The sequence below is a fragment of the Mus caroli genome, unplaced genomic scaffold, assembly GCF_978045245.1.
Source record: "Mus caroli unplaced genomic scaffold, Mus_caroli_1 scaffold_6, whole genome shotgun sequence".
In the NCBI taxonomy this organism is placed as follows: domain Eukaryota; kingdom Metazoa; phylum Chordata; class Mammalia; order Rodentia; family Muridae; genus Mus; species Mus caroli.
This window is the reverse complement of record NW_028227261.1, coordinates 66,649,868-66,663,644: the sequence shown is the minus strand read 5'-3', so window position 1 is coordinate 66,663,644 and position 13,777 is coordinate 66,649,868. Positions and strand designations below refer to the sequence as shown.

The 13,777-nt window shown below is 40.3% G+C and overlaps 1 long non-coding RNA gene across 1 annotated transcript in view; it reads right to left on the bottom strand.

Annotated features, from left to right (window-relative positions):
* Positions 1-277: 277 nt before the first annotated feature.
* Positions 278-13,777, bottom strand: part of LOC110293748 (uncharacterized) — a 28,931-nt gene continuing 15,431 nt past the window's right edge. The window contains exon 3 of the long non-coding RNA XR_003836399.2: positions 278-1,087. This is a non-coding gene — a long non-coding RNA (uncharacterized LOC110293748). The remainder of the gene's footprint in view (positions 1,088-13,777) is intronic.

The window sequence follows — 13,777 nt, the reverse complement described above, 5'->3', positions numbered from 1 at the left end:
ATTTCCACTTAAGATCACCCGCTTCTAAGTAAAGAAACAACTTCCAGGCAGTAAAATAATTAAAACTCATGACATTTTTACCAGTATGAGCACATCATACATTTTCTAGATAAAAGCATCTAGATATGATTAAGACTAATCTCACTAACTTACCTCAAGGATCCTGTGTGGTCAGTATGATCTTGCATCAGAGAAAATTATGGTTTAACTAAGAACACAGAAGTGACACCCATGCTGAAACCGCAAAAGTAACTTTTATTTTGAATATAATCTCTTTTCAATACAATATTTTGTCTTCTCTGAGTTGTAGACCCGATAATAACTTTATTGTGGCTCCTTTAAGATGTTGGGTTTGCAGGCTTAGAAATCAGTAGCATTTGTTTATTCTTTGTTACTTATAAACCAGTGTTTCATCACAGCCATTCATGGCATGATTAAAATCTCACTATTTGACACTTCTGTTGCACAATAAGTCCAGGGTAGAGTCGCAAAGACATGACTTGAGGACTTGCAAACGTCAGGGTTTAGGGGTATGGTGAACAGAAATGAAGATGGGTGTCCCTTAAAGGACTTACAACCTGGTTCAGGAAATCAAGCAGCAACCAAGTAAATGAACATGGACAGGTAGTGCCCAATGATTCTGACAAGTCAGAGCAGGGTCATGAGGTGAACAGTGGCTGGGCACATGTAAGGTTTTATAGACTGTGCCATGGTGAAAGAGTTCTCCACTGATGCCCAAAAGATAAGACAAGGCAGTAGAGGCAGGAATATTCCTGGTGCAGCCAAGAACAGCCCCAAAAGGCCAGTGTGCCTAGAACAGAGTAAGTGATTCGGTATAGGACTGGAGAGAAGTCATGGTGAGACAGACCAAGTTGTAGGGCCCTACATATCATGGATGGCTTGTAGCAAGACAAGGAGGATCAGCACAGAGGTAGCCAAGCTGCTGTCAGACAGGAAAGATGGCAATATGTTGGCATAGCAGGTTCTCAGTTCAACAGCTATGCCAGCATCTTGCCTCCTCTCCAGTTCCGAGTTACAGGACCAATACCATGCCTCTTCATTGTTTTTCCACAATCTCTCCTTCCACCTGAGGAGAGAAAACACACCCATTAGTTGAAAACACAAGTTGTTTCCTAATGTAACAATGCAGTCCTAAGAGTGTCCAATTTTGAAGGCAGTTATGCACAGGGAGGTTGTGGTTAAGTTCCTGTTTTAAATATTCCTTGAATAACATGAATCTCAAAATATTTGCTGATTGTGAAATGACAAGGTGGTTCCGAAGTAAAATTAAGTCATAAACTGACAACGATGAATACAGCCATTTTCATAGTCCATAGGAGTGCAGTGACCTCTGTACAGTATTGTGCATAGCATAATATTCTGCTTGGCTAATCTTGGCCATTTAGATGCCCCTTAATAATAGTAAGCTGTCACTTCATGGGGTGTGGATGTGTCATTGCTCCATGACTCTTAAACATAAATCTCTTCAGTCCAAGAATTCTCAGAGTGGAATATTTTTCACAAATACAACTGAAAAAGTTCTACGTTCAAAGATGTTCACTACAATATTAGTCTTAATTGTTAAAGGCTAGAAAGATCATGAATGTCCATCGACATTACAGACACCAACTAAATGAATTATGATGTAGTTATAAAATATTCTTTCCTGGTCCTTATAGAAGATTAAGGCACAATAATGACATTATATATGATAATTTCTGTGTAAAATGTATATCTAACAAGATTATGCTTATAACATTTTTCATGAAGGGTACAGAAGTGACAATTTTAGGTGATTTTATTATTTTACGATAACTAGAATCATATATTACTTTTGTTTCCTGCTTTACTAGGTTTCTGTAAAACTATTACTTACAAGCGGTGGGTGAGTAAAAGTGCAACAGAGCTACAGAGGTAAGGCATTTACTCACTTGGATGTAGCTAACATCAACTGTGTTTCCTAGAAGCAAAAGTTGAGCATGACACATACAGCCACTCGGTGGAATACGTGAACTACGTGCAGCACCTTTTCTTGGTCAGCTAGGCTATGAAGGAGCTATTGCACAAGCCCCTCACTTTCTTGCCTGGAGTCAGGTAAAAGAGTGTAAAGATACTAATTGATGTGAGAATATTTAAGAGATGATACTCATTATTGTAAATATATTTAATAGTTCTTGGTTCACCCAGAACAGCACATGGTTCAAATATGAATGTCAAATGAATAGATTAAGTAACAAAATACAGCATAATATGAAGATTTCATGGAGCAGTTTCTACAAAAAAGCTCATTTTTTTCCTTCATTTTCCTCACCTGTTATGCTTGTGATTACGATGCAAACACAGGTTACATCGAGTTAGAAGGTCCATGCTACACACTTAAAAACACCCCATGACCTTTTTCAGAGTCATTGTATCACATGGGAATTTCAGATTCATGTTGCACAGAAGCATGACGGTGGGTGATTATTTGATTTACCAATTACCAGAGACAATAATTATCTGAGAACTTACTGGCTATTTGATGAGGCTCATTTAAGGGAAAGATGGGGTAATACAGTAATTCATCTCTCCCTCCTACTTCCTGTTCCCCTACTTTAAATGCCTCAATTTATAGTTCAAACGTTCAGAAGTAGATAGTTTTGTACCCCATCTCAGTTTCTTCTCTGCTGCTGTGATAAAATAACCTCATATAGCTGAAGGGAGAAAGCATTTCCTTGAGCTTGCAGTTCAAAGGGCAGTTCACCATGGCAGGGAGTCAAGGCCGTGCGGTGGGTGGTGGGGTGGGGTGTCCAGGCTGACGCAGCTGCTCACTCTGTGTCCATTATCAGAACATACAGAGTTTCTCAACTCTCCTCTTTATGTGCAGGGAATGTTCTCACATCAGTTAACGGAAACAAGATAATCCCCACAGGCATTCCTATCACCTATCACCCAGATGATGATACATTCTGTCTGTTGACAAGTCACTCTTACCATTACACTACCCCTGTAAAGAAAGTTGTTAACATTGTTACACATTGTGGGTTGTTTTTCCATTTTAATATTTCTATGATACTCAGTGAGTCAAGGATTCCAAGTGACTGCTGGTAATATATCCCCCTCGTGACATAAACTTCAAGCCTAATCATAATTACGTTACAACTAGAAAATAAAACAAGACAAAAAAAATGGATTACAAATCCCTAATTGCAAGCCCTTAGCAGTTAAAGTGGAATTATAAGAGCTGCTGGCAGTAAAACCCCTTGAGGTACGTGGACCATTTATAATTTTCATATCCTAAAAGGGTTTTTTCTTTTGTGTCTCTTTATTAGTGTGAATATCCAAATCCAAACTAGTTTTTACTTTGAAACTAGCAGTCTGTTTTCCTTTGTAAACACTGACTTGAGGCCACTCTAGAAGCAATGCTAACATGTCCTGGACACACAGGAAGAGCTAGCTACACTGCTGTCCTTCCTATGCAGAGATAAGGAAGGGAACCAACTCAACCACAGCAACTACAAAACTGGCAGAGCCGCACACAGTGACTCTTTGTAGAACTGGAATATAGTTTATTTAATGTGCCATGTTTAAAATAGTTGTCCTAAGAAAGCTGGTATGGGGAGTTGCAGATGATTATGGATGAAGAGCAGAATGTACTAGTTTTTAAGTACAGCATTATGGAAAAATTTGTGGTCCAATCAAGAACATAACTGTGGGGGGAAAATAACATTTACTGAATGTGTTGGGATTACTTTCGGGTACAGACAATTTCACAGGATGTGCTTAAAGCTACTCCCTAACTGATAGAAGCCAGATGTGTTTGCCTTGCATCTGGTGGGCTGCAAAAAGGCATATGTATACACACACACACACACACACACACAAACAAAGATATATACATATTATACACGCGTACATGTATCTATAGGTTATAGTGGAAAAAAATACCATTCCTTAGATATGGGCAATGATAATATGCAGGTCACTGGAAGGGCTCAAAATCTACATAAGAACTCCAGGTATCAATGTCACACGCTGTGTAGCTCATTACATATACAAATATCCTGATAAGAGGAGAATCTCCAAGGAGGAAGGGAAGTATATGCTCGCACACACATACACACAGAGCATATAAAAATTAACTCATAGAAACAAAAACACATACTTCAAATTGTACTAAAGAACTCAGCCATATGAATTTTAGGGGGAAATTACATTATGAGGTTTTAAAAAAGAGTTTCTTTTTAAAGGATGATGTACAGAAAAGAAAATGAAATAATATCACTTAGGTTTCCCAAGTGCCTTTTCAGTAGGACTGTATGTACAGGCACGTCCATCATTTACATAGTTTTAGTTTTATAGAATTCTTTCTATGGAAGAAAATGACTAAAGACAGAACTGCTTTAATTTAGGAATAGTTATGAGGTTCAAGTGAACATCTGTATAACTGCTACAACTACTAATACAGAGAAGAACTGTCCCAAACAAGTTTTATTCCCTGCTTGCCCTGTCTTGACTGCTGAAGGACCCCACCCCATGCTCTTCCCTCATCCCCACCCACTGTCTATCTTTCTCATAGTACACACAGAGTATCAGGCTGGTCTCCTCTCAGGGAGCCTCACTTATCAGGGTTACACCCTTCTACCCATCCTTGAGTTCTTTCCCGTTAGAGGAGAGAAGGAAGAAATATAAGTCTTCACCATCTTAATTTTCAAGTGTATTCTATACAGAATTAGGTTTTAGCTAGTAGAAAAATGTGGAAGATGCTTTAATAGGCTCTCCAGTAAAGAAGGCCAAAATGAAGCCATTTTCTAATTGTCTAAATCCATAGTAACCCAGTGAGAAAGAGGGAAGGAGAAGCAATTAGCTTTTTAAAGTACCACTGTATGACTATTTTCCCTACATAATCTCTGAAAACATGGCAGTAATAGGAATTAGCTCTGTCTGTAAGTGGTGTTGAGAGGGTCTAGTGGCCTCAAGGAAGTCACTGATTCCATCAGTGTCAGACACCTGTTCATGTGAAGCACTGTTGGAAGTAAGGCTTGGGCATCTGGTCACAGTGAGTTCCCAAGAGGGAGCTGGAGTAAAGGTGAGTCCTACACACAGCACAGGGTGGATAGTGCTGGCACCAACTTACGACGAGTAAAAGCCAAGATGACGTTCAGATGGATTCTAGAGCCTGTCCATATGACTCTGCACTTGTCACCCTGGCCTTGAGCGAGCTGTAGGACTTATTTTGGTTGACCTGTGATGTTCGACTGTTATGTTGCATGTATCTTGACCTGTATGACACAGGTCACATGACAAGACTACAACCTCATTTTAGCCTGGAAGTGTGCTGATAATTTCCTCATTAGTAAATCACCTCATTTATCTAAGCCTTGTCCTTACCAGGGACAAATGATACCTACCTTCTATGGTCACAGAGAGAGTCAGATGAGATATTACCATAACTCATATATTATAATAAATACAATGATGTCTGCACAAGCTTTCAACAACATCTGGCATATGAAAGGTCTTTATTACAACCTAACATACAGCCTGTTATAGCTTCTACCCTTTTGGATAAATATTAACAAGTTAGTGATAACTGTGGACTGAACACTTGTGCTCCTCAAACTGGAATCTTTCCTAACCCCTAACAAGGCTGCATTCGAAGATGGGGCCCTCAGGTAATTAAAGTAATTAAGGTTAAGGAAGGTCCTAAAGGGTGATAACCTGATCCAACAAGATTTGTGACCTTATAAGAAGAGATGCACCAGAGAATTTGCTATACCACTCCCACCCCCTTAGCCCCCAACTCCTGCCTTGGAAGGAAGTAAATAAAAGTCTATGAAGACACAGCAGGAAAAGTGGTCACCTGCAAGCCAGGAAAGCTGTCTGTCTCATCAGAACTGAGATTGCCATTTTTTCTAAATGGTGGTCCAAACAGACCAATGCCATGGCAGCAACAACCAATTCCTTCCCATGAGACTAAGGAACACTATGCACACCCAGATGTTTTCAGCGGTTTCACCCTGCAGGGCATTTTGGTGTCACCGGTGAAGGCATGCCAGCAACTTGGGCTCAATCACCATTTTTGTTCACATAGGCTTTTGGTCTACTAAAATCTAATGCTGTGAACTCCCACCAATGACAGGGCAGTATTCAGATCTGAAGACTCCAAAGGCTTCCAGAGGAGCTGATTCCAGACGGGGTTTCAAGGTGGAACGCAGCCTGGCCACACTAAGGAGGCTTCTGGAAGGAAAGTCCAGGTTCACCAGCTACGGGTGATCTACAGTGAGTAGCAGTCCCAGGTGACACTCTGCAGGAGAGGACAGAACTGCTTGTAACCACAGCGGCTCCCCTTGCTTTCTATACTATGCAGGCACGACATCATAACTTGATTATTTCCAAGTCTCCTAAGGCCCTACAAGGTTAAGGCGCCCCTCTCCATGTTATTCCTGTCATAAAACTGAACAGAGCTGCATGTGGTAACTTATGCTCTTGGGAGACTGAGGCAGGAGAATTGCTTTCAATCCAAGCCCACACTGATGCACATACACAGCAAGGCTCTGTGTCAAAAAGCAAATGGTTAAGAAGAACATACTACTTCCCTCTGCACGGAATCCCCTTCAATATATGTACCTCTGAGGTCTCATACTGAGCTAAACTCTGAAAACATCAAACCCCATCAAGGAATGAATGCACCGGGGGAAGAAGCTGGAGTCTCAGCATGTGTGTGCATTTCTTTTTTTTTTTCCAATTTTTTATTAGGTATTTACTTCATTTACATTTCTAATGCTCCCACCAAAGTCCTCTGGATATACATAAATCAGTACCACAGTAAATATCCACAAACACAAATGCAGAAGAGAAACAAGGAAACCCCAAGAAAACCTGGAGAGCCAAGGTCATGAGCTCCATGTCAGAGAACACGTGTGCCAGAAAGAGGACCTGGCAGGGAGTCAGCTGGATGGCCCTGCAGGCCATGGTGGCATCAGCAGCCGACTATGCACATCTCTCTACTGGCATCTAAAAATGTTCTAGCCTCAGAAAGAAGTGCCTGCTCCTGCAGGTGGCAAAGGAGCCTCTGCCTTAGACACGTGTCATTTGCAGAGCCAGGTATATTACTACAAAATTGATCGTAGTTTTGTTTACAAAGCCACTCACGTACTCTTAGTGTTTTTGTTGCTGTTGTTGCTTTGTCTATATTGAATATGACTGTTTCTTTCTAAAGCATGACATCTTTTTTGTTTGTTTGTTTGTTTGTTTGTTTGTTTGAAGACAGGGTTTCTCTGTATAGGCCTGGCTGTCCTGGAACTCACTTTGTAGACCAGGCTGGCCTCGAACTCAGAAATCTGCCTGCCTCTGCCTCCCGAGTGCTGAGATTAAAGGCATGCGCCACCACCGCCGGGCAAGCATGACATTTTGATTGTGATGTCATTCTAGAGAATGTTTGCTCTGGAAGGGTAGCACCCAACCAAAGCAGTTTGACTTCCTGACAATGGCCACTAATATATTTCATAAGCACATTGCCTTCTTTAGGGCAGAAATTTGGGAAGAACATTTTACAATTAATTTTACGCTCATTTTCACTTGTATAGCTGCAATGAGAATTTTTGGCAAGAAGGACGAAGGGTGCATTAGTTGGGTAATTTCAATTTGGGTTTATGTTTGAGATTCAGAAAGCATTGGACATCAATGGGAGGAGAGGCCCTTAGTCCTGAGAAGGCTTGATGCCCCAGTGTAGGGGAATGCCAGGACAGGGAAGCAGGTGTGGATGGGTTGGTGAGCAGAGGGAGGGGGGTATGGGATAGGGGATTTTCGGAGGGGAAACCACGAAAGGGGATAACATTTGAAATGTAAATAAAGAAAATATCTACTAAAAAAAAAAAGAAAAAGAAAGACATTCAGGAAGAAGATACACTGTCCCAGCTACACTATACTGCAAGGCATTTATTACAAGGGCCCTGATACGTGAGAACACCTGGGATAAGGCCCTTTCTCAGTCCAGTGAGACACTTAGTCTGGAATTAGCAATACACGGGTTTTATAATAGCAGAAAAGAGAAACTGTAAACAAAAGATGTATGAGTTACAGTTTACTCATTTAGACAAGCTATACAAGTGTCTTTATACAATAAATCAAAAGATGCTTATTATATGGAAGAGACAGGCACCTTTAGACATATCATTCTCTTGAAATTACACCTAGAAATCCTATTAAAATTTACTGCCTAATTTACAATAACTCAGCTTAGTCACTTTGGAAACATTAAATATGTGATTACTTTTGGTCAAAATACTTATTCTCTTCAATAAACATAACTATTATATTTCTTTTTGTGTATCCAGAACAGAGTAATCACGTAAGTGCACACATAAGACATCAGTGGGTGAATCGTGGGAAACATAACCCCTGTACATCCAATCACCTACGCACACAAGTCTCACTAGAGTTTCATTACTGAATTTATTTCTAATTTACAAAGTTATCTTAAAAACATAACCATAAGCAGCTTACACGATTTCCATATCACAAGAGCAGAGTCCTTCAAGATAAGTAGTGTGCTTTCATTTTCCCTAGATTTTACAGTCTAGTAGAGCTGAGAATACACCCATGCTGCCTGAGCAAGCTAACTTGCTCCTTCTGGGAACTCCTGCTCTCACTAGGTCCCCACCAGATCAGAAATTCCCAACCCTTGCTATCCACTAGAATCTCCACCCCTCGAAAACCTGCTGTACTCTGTACACACACAGCAGAGTGAGCAGTTCAGACTGCAAAGAGCACCAATACGTTTACAGAAGTTCTGCAATATGTATTGCAGTAGATATCACAAGTATTAGGCTCTCGGATAGCTGGGTGATTACATCACCACCAATTCCTTATCAACTAGCTAATAAAATAAGTATAGAGAAAACATGAGAAGAAGCCTGGGAACTACTGGGAGAAGGCTCCACTTACAGACATGGAAGACAGAGTCTATAATCATGAGACTATATACCCAGGCATGATCTCATCATATCATCTATGTGTCCAGGGTACACATCAGAAAAGGAGGGGCACCGCCCCAAATGCAGAAGTTTTATTTTTGTGTGTTACGTTGGGTTTCTTTATGAAATTTCATGCAAGGACTCAGTGGCTATAAACTGCTTAAGCTGTATCCCTGAGACATTCTTCAAGGTCTCCACTGAGGTGATTTTGAAATATTCATGAATATGAGTTGCCCACAGGTCCTACGGAGAAAGAACTGATGATAATCAGGGTGATGCTTGCTCTCTGTGGTTACACACCCACTCCTGTCACTGCTGACCTCTGTGGCCGAGAGAGAGCTGTTTATTCAAGATGCCCACACATCCGCAGTGGTTTTCCATCTCGCCGATGCTCTCAGGTACTTGATGCCCCTGTGGCTTTTCCCCCCCACCCCTGCACATCAATTCAGGTTACCTGTCAAGTGAATATAATCAACTCATATCCTGATTATAGCCTACGTTTAAGGCTCCAAAATTCTTTTCTAGATACAAATTTTCATTGTGGAATTAAACAAACAAACAAACAAAAAAGCTAAATGTGTACCAATGTTCTTCTAGGCTTACTCCGCCAAATTAACACTCTACTGTGGAGGCTATCTTAACTAACAAACAAAAACTACAGAGGCAATTTTCTGATTTACAGTTTGGCTCAGCCAGGATACTCTTTGGTAAAAGACCACAGGGAGAAAGGCTGGAGTGCCCAATCCCTGGGCTCATTCCCTAGGGGGTACAATGGTTGACTGTAGCTGTCAACTGCGAGCCAATCAGCTTCTCAGAAGGGCCTTTGTCCGTATAGGGTCTAAGCAGCCACTGAGCTAATGCTTAAGGCGTAACCATTTTCTTTTCAAACAAACCCATGGACTCCCCATACTGTTTCCTTTTAAAGTCACTCCTTCATTGAACACCCCCATAAAATATCCCAAGTTGTTATTTCCTGACAGGATCTTGACATTTTTCTTGGTCAAAAAAATATATTTCTGTTTGTAGTGAACGTATTTTGCAGTGAAATAGTATGTTTCACTGTTGTCTTCTAAGAAACCCAGTTTCAGTGGTGCCATTATTTTAGAGAGATAAGTCACCATCACAACAAAACAGAATGGATCGAACCGGGAGTGCCTGCTCCCCTTGTGTCAGGAGCCAGCTCCCCAGCCATTGCTGGGTGCTAAGCAGTCCAGAGCAGAGGAGAGCGAACAGAAGGGCTGCAGTGGGGACCACTTTCCAATCAGTATGGTAGTATTTCCATATCTAACAGTGCTTCTAAACCAGCTGAGTGTTAAACTGGTATATAATGATGTCCACACAGCATGATTAACCAGAGCAAAATAAACACAACTGGAAAATTATATCACCAGTAACCTAAAGTCGAGTAATACCTGGTTTTAGCTTTTATCTTTAAAAATATATAGCGGTTAAGTGGGGATGCATTCCAAGGCTCCAATACCTTCTGCTATTTCTACATATATGATAAGGCTTTAAATAATAAATTAGGTACAATGAAAGATTAACAATAACAATATTGAACATTTACAGGAATGTGGCATCATTTTTAACTCACTAATTCTTTGCTTCTGGAATTTTCCATTTAATACTTCAAGCCACAGTGGTCCAAGAGTAACTGAAACTATGGAAAGCAAAACTCTGATAAAGATAAAACCTTTATTAAATGTGTTCTCAATTTTTCCTGCCATTAAGCAGAACTCTAAAGAGCAAAAGTAAGCTATTACTTTTAAAAACTGGGATATTTTAAAAAGTGCTATATTATAAACTGGATGTTAGAAACTCTTAGTAATTGTGGTATTTATTTATACTTCATTTCATCTCAATAAAGACCCAATGCTTAACTTTTATATTCCAGGGCACAGATGAGCCCCATGCAGTTCAACATGGATAGTTAACAACTACATAGAGATGGTGTCTTAGTTAGGGTTTCCATTGCTGTGAAGAGACACTATGACCAAAGCAACTTTTAGAAATGACAACATTTAATTAGAGCTGGCCTACAGGTTCAGGGGTTCAGTCTATTATCCCCAAGGCAGGCGAGCACGGCACTGTCCAGGCGGGTATGGTGCAGTTGATGCTGAGAGTTCTACATCTTGATCTGAAGGTGGCTAGAAGAAGCCTGACCTGTCTTCCAGGCAGCTAAGAGGAGGGTCTCAAAGCCCACTCCCACAGTGACACACTTCCTCTAACAAGGCCACACCTACTCCAACAAGGCCATACCTCCTATTAGTACCACGCCTCAGGCCAAGCATATTCAAACCATCACAGATGATGAGCAGAGAAAATGAGCACAATACTTTAATACAAGCAAAAGTAGAAACGTCTAAGATGAAGAAGGACAAGGGAAAAACAGAAGTCTTTTGACGGGAAGGGGGTCACAGAAGGCTTCACAGGAGAGATGCCTGTGCTGAGCAAGCAAAAACTGAATGCACAAGAGTGATTCCAGAGGTTGGGAAGGAAAGGTGGGCACACACAAGGACACTGACTATTTATGAATGAAAAAATCCATGAAACCATATTAATATGTGTAATTAATGTTAACCAAAACACTTTTAAAAGATAAGAGGGCAGGAGGACCAGAAGTTCAAGGTCAGTCTTACTCTACAGTGAGTTTAACGCCAGCCTGAGATACAGGAGGCCCTTTATCAACACCAACCAACCAACCAGTCAAATCCTAGAAAAGACAAGATGGTACTTTTCTAGGGAAGAATGAAGAATCACCACACACCAACTGCTCAGGCATAAGTCAGGAAGAAACAATAAAGAATAGGCTCTGCTATCTGTATTCTGAAAATGTCACGTACGAAGATCTTGACTTTGACAGCAGGGAACATCATTTATGGAAAATGCACCATGTGACAAGGCATGAACTAATGTTTGCTTTTAACTGAGACCAGATTATGAAGGCTCCATCAGAAAGGACCATGTCAGCACTCCTGGTACTATACTCTTGTGGGTAGATCCTTTGTCTACTACAGAGTGTGCCTACATATATTTGCAGTATCTTCCTTTTTATTACATTGTAGCAGTTTCCTGATCACACAGAGCTGAGAGTTACTTATATAGTTGGTATTTACCTCCTCCCACATTGCCACAGCGTTGAATATTAACTCACTCTTGGTATCAGTTCATGGTGCGGAAGAGGGTTATTAGCAGCAAGGACAGCCATAAAGAAACAAGGTGCCACATTAGAATAACGGCCTGAAAAGTAAAACCGCCAGTGAAACCAAGTTTCAGAAGTTCACCACAGAAATTACTTAAAAAAAATGACAAGCTATTCTAAACTTTTAATATATAACTATATTTTTGTTTTAAAAAAACATGTTTCCATGCTAATATTTTAGGCCAGTCATTACGATGGATTAACTCTGATCTCACTATTATTACTTTTTGCTATTTCTCAGGTTAAGCATGGAAAAACAATGGTCCCAAATCTAGAAATACTTAATGAACATATCAGGCCATGGATCACAGCACAGTCTCCATAGTGAGAAATTAAATTAAACCCCGTCTATTTTGCTTACCAGTAAAGGATTTTATGTGGCCAAGCCACACTAGTCAGTTTTCTGCAGCATGAAGTAAATTATTTTCTTAGAAGCACATTACTTTACCCCACTTAGATCATTCCTCTTTGAAGCCCAGGCATCTTATTAATAAGGATATTTTAATAGTCATATTTTCGCTCAATTATAGCTCAATTTTACCCCACCTGCCTTCAGTGAGATATTCACTACAAAAAGGCAAAGCTGGCTGGAGTTCCTTTAAAGTTTCAAAAAGTTAATTAATATTCAGCAAGCACTTTGAAGATAAAATGTTAAGTGTCTAGAATAATTACTTCTTATTTTTTCTGTGCTGGGCACTGAAGCCAAGTCCTTGTGCATGCTGGGTAGGCTCTCTACCACTAAGCTATATCCGCAGATCTACTTTTTAAGGTAGAAATAAAATCACAGGAGCTGCTATTCTAAAATCTTTGATGACTGTTCTTCGTTTTTGCATCCATGGTTCAAAATCACCTCAAAGTCATGGGGAACTATAAATATAAGATAATTAAACTTGTGTTTTCCTTCAAGTGAACGTAAGGTTGATCCAAAGGCCAAAGACAACCAACTGTACTTCAGACAGTATACTTTCCACTCCATACCTGTAGGACCCTGAGCACATACATATATATACTATTCTGAGGACATTGTTCTGAGCATGAAGGAGATATTGCATCACAAAGTAATAAAATAGAAGCTGACCAGATATGGTTTCGGTTTCAAGTCTTACTTCAGCTCTAAGATCCACGCTTCCCAAAGCTAGAAATCAGAAGTGTGGACTCCCCACCCCCGCCCCCGCCCCCATCCTGCTCCCTTCACTCAGACCGGCACTCTCTTCACTTCCTAAGCTACACAGTCCAACTACTGGACAGGGAAGATCATCAAGAACCATTGATGATCGACAATGGAAGTAGATCAATTACATAAGTCATTTTAAATGTCTGTAGGAGACAGGTCGTACTCTACAGGCTTGTCTGGAACTCACCCTAGAGCCTAGGCTGCCTTTGAACTTAATAGTAATCCTCTTGTCTCAGCAAGTGAATTAGAGGCATGAGCCATCCCACCTGGATTTTTTACATTTTAACAGACTTTTAAAAGATGATATTTCAAAAGAAAAATTGCCAGAGGATCCAATAGTGAAAACCACATCTGAGACCAAAGTCACCATTTCTAGTAAAATATAGCAATTTCCTGCATGAAAATGAAAATCTGTGCCAAGGGGAGACAGCTATTCACTTTCCA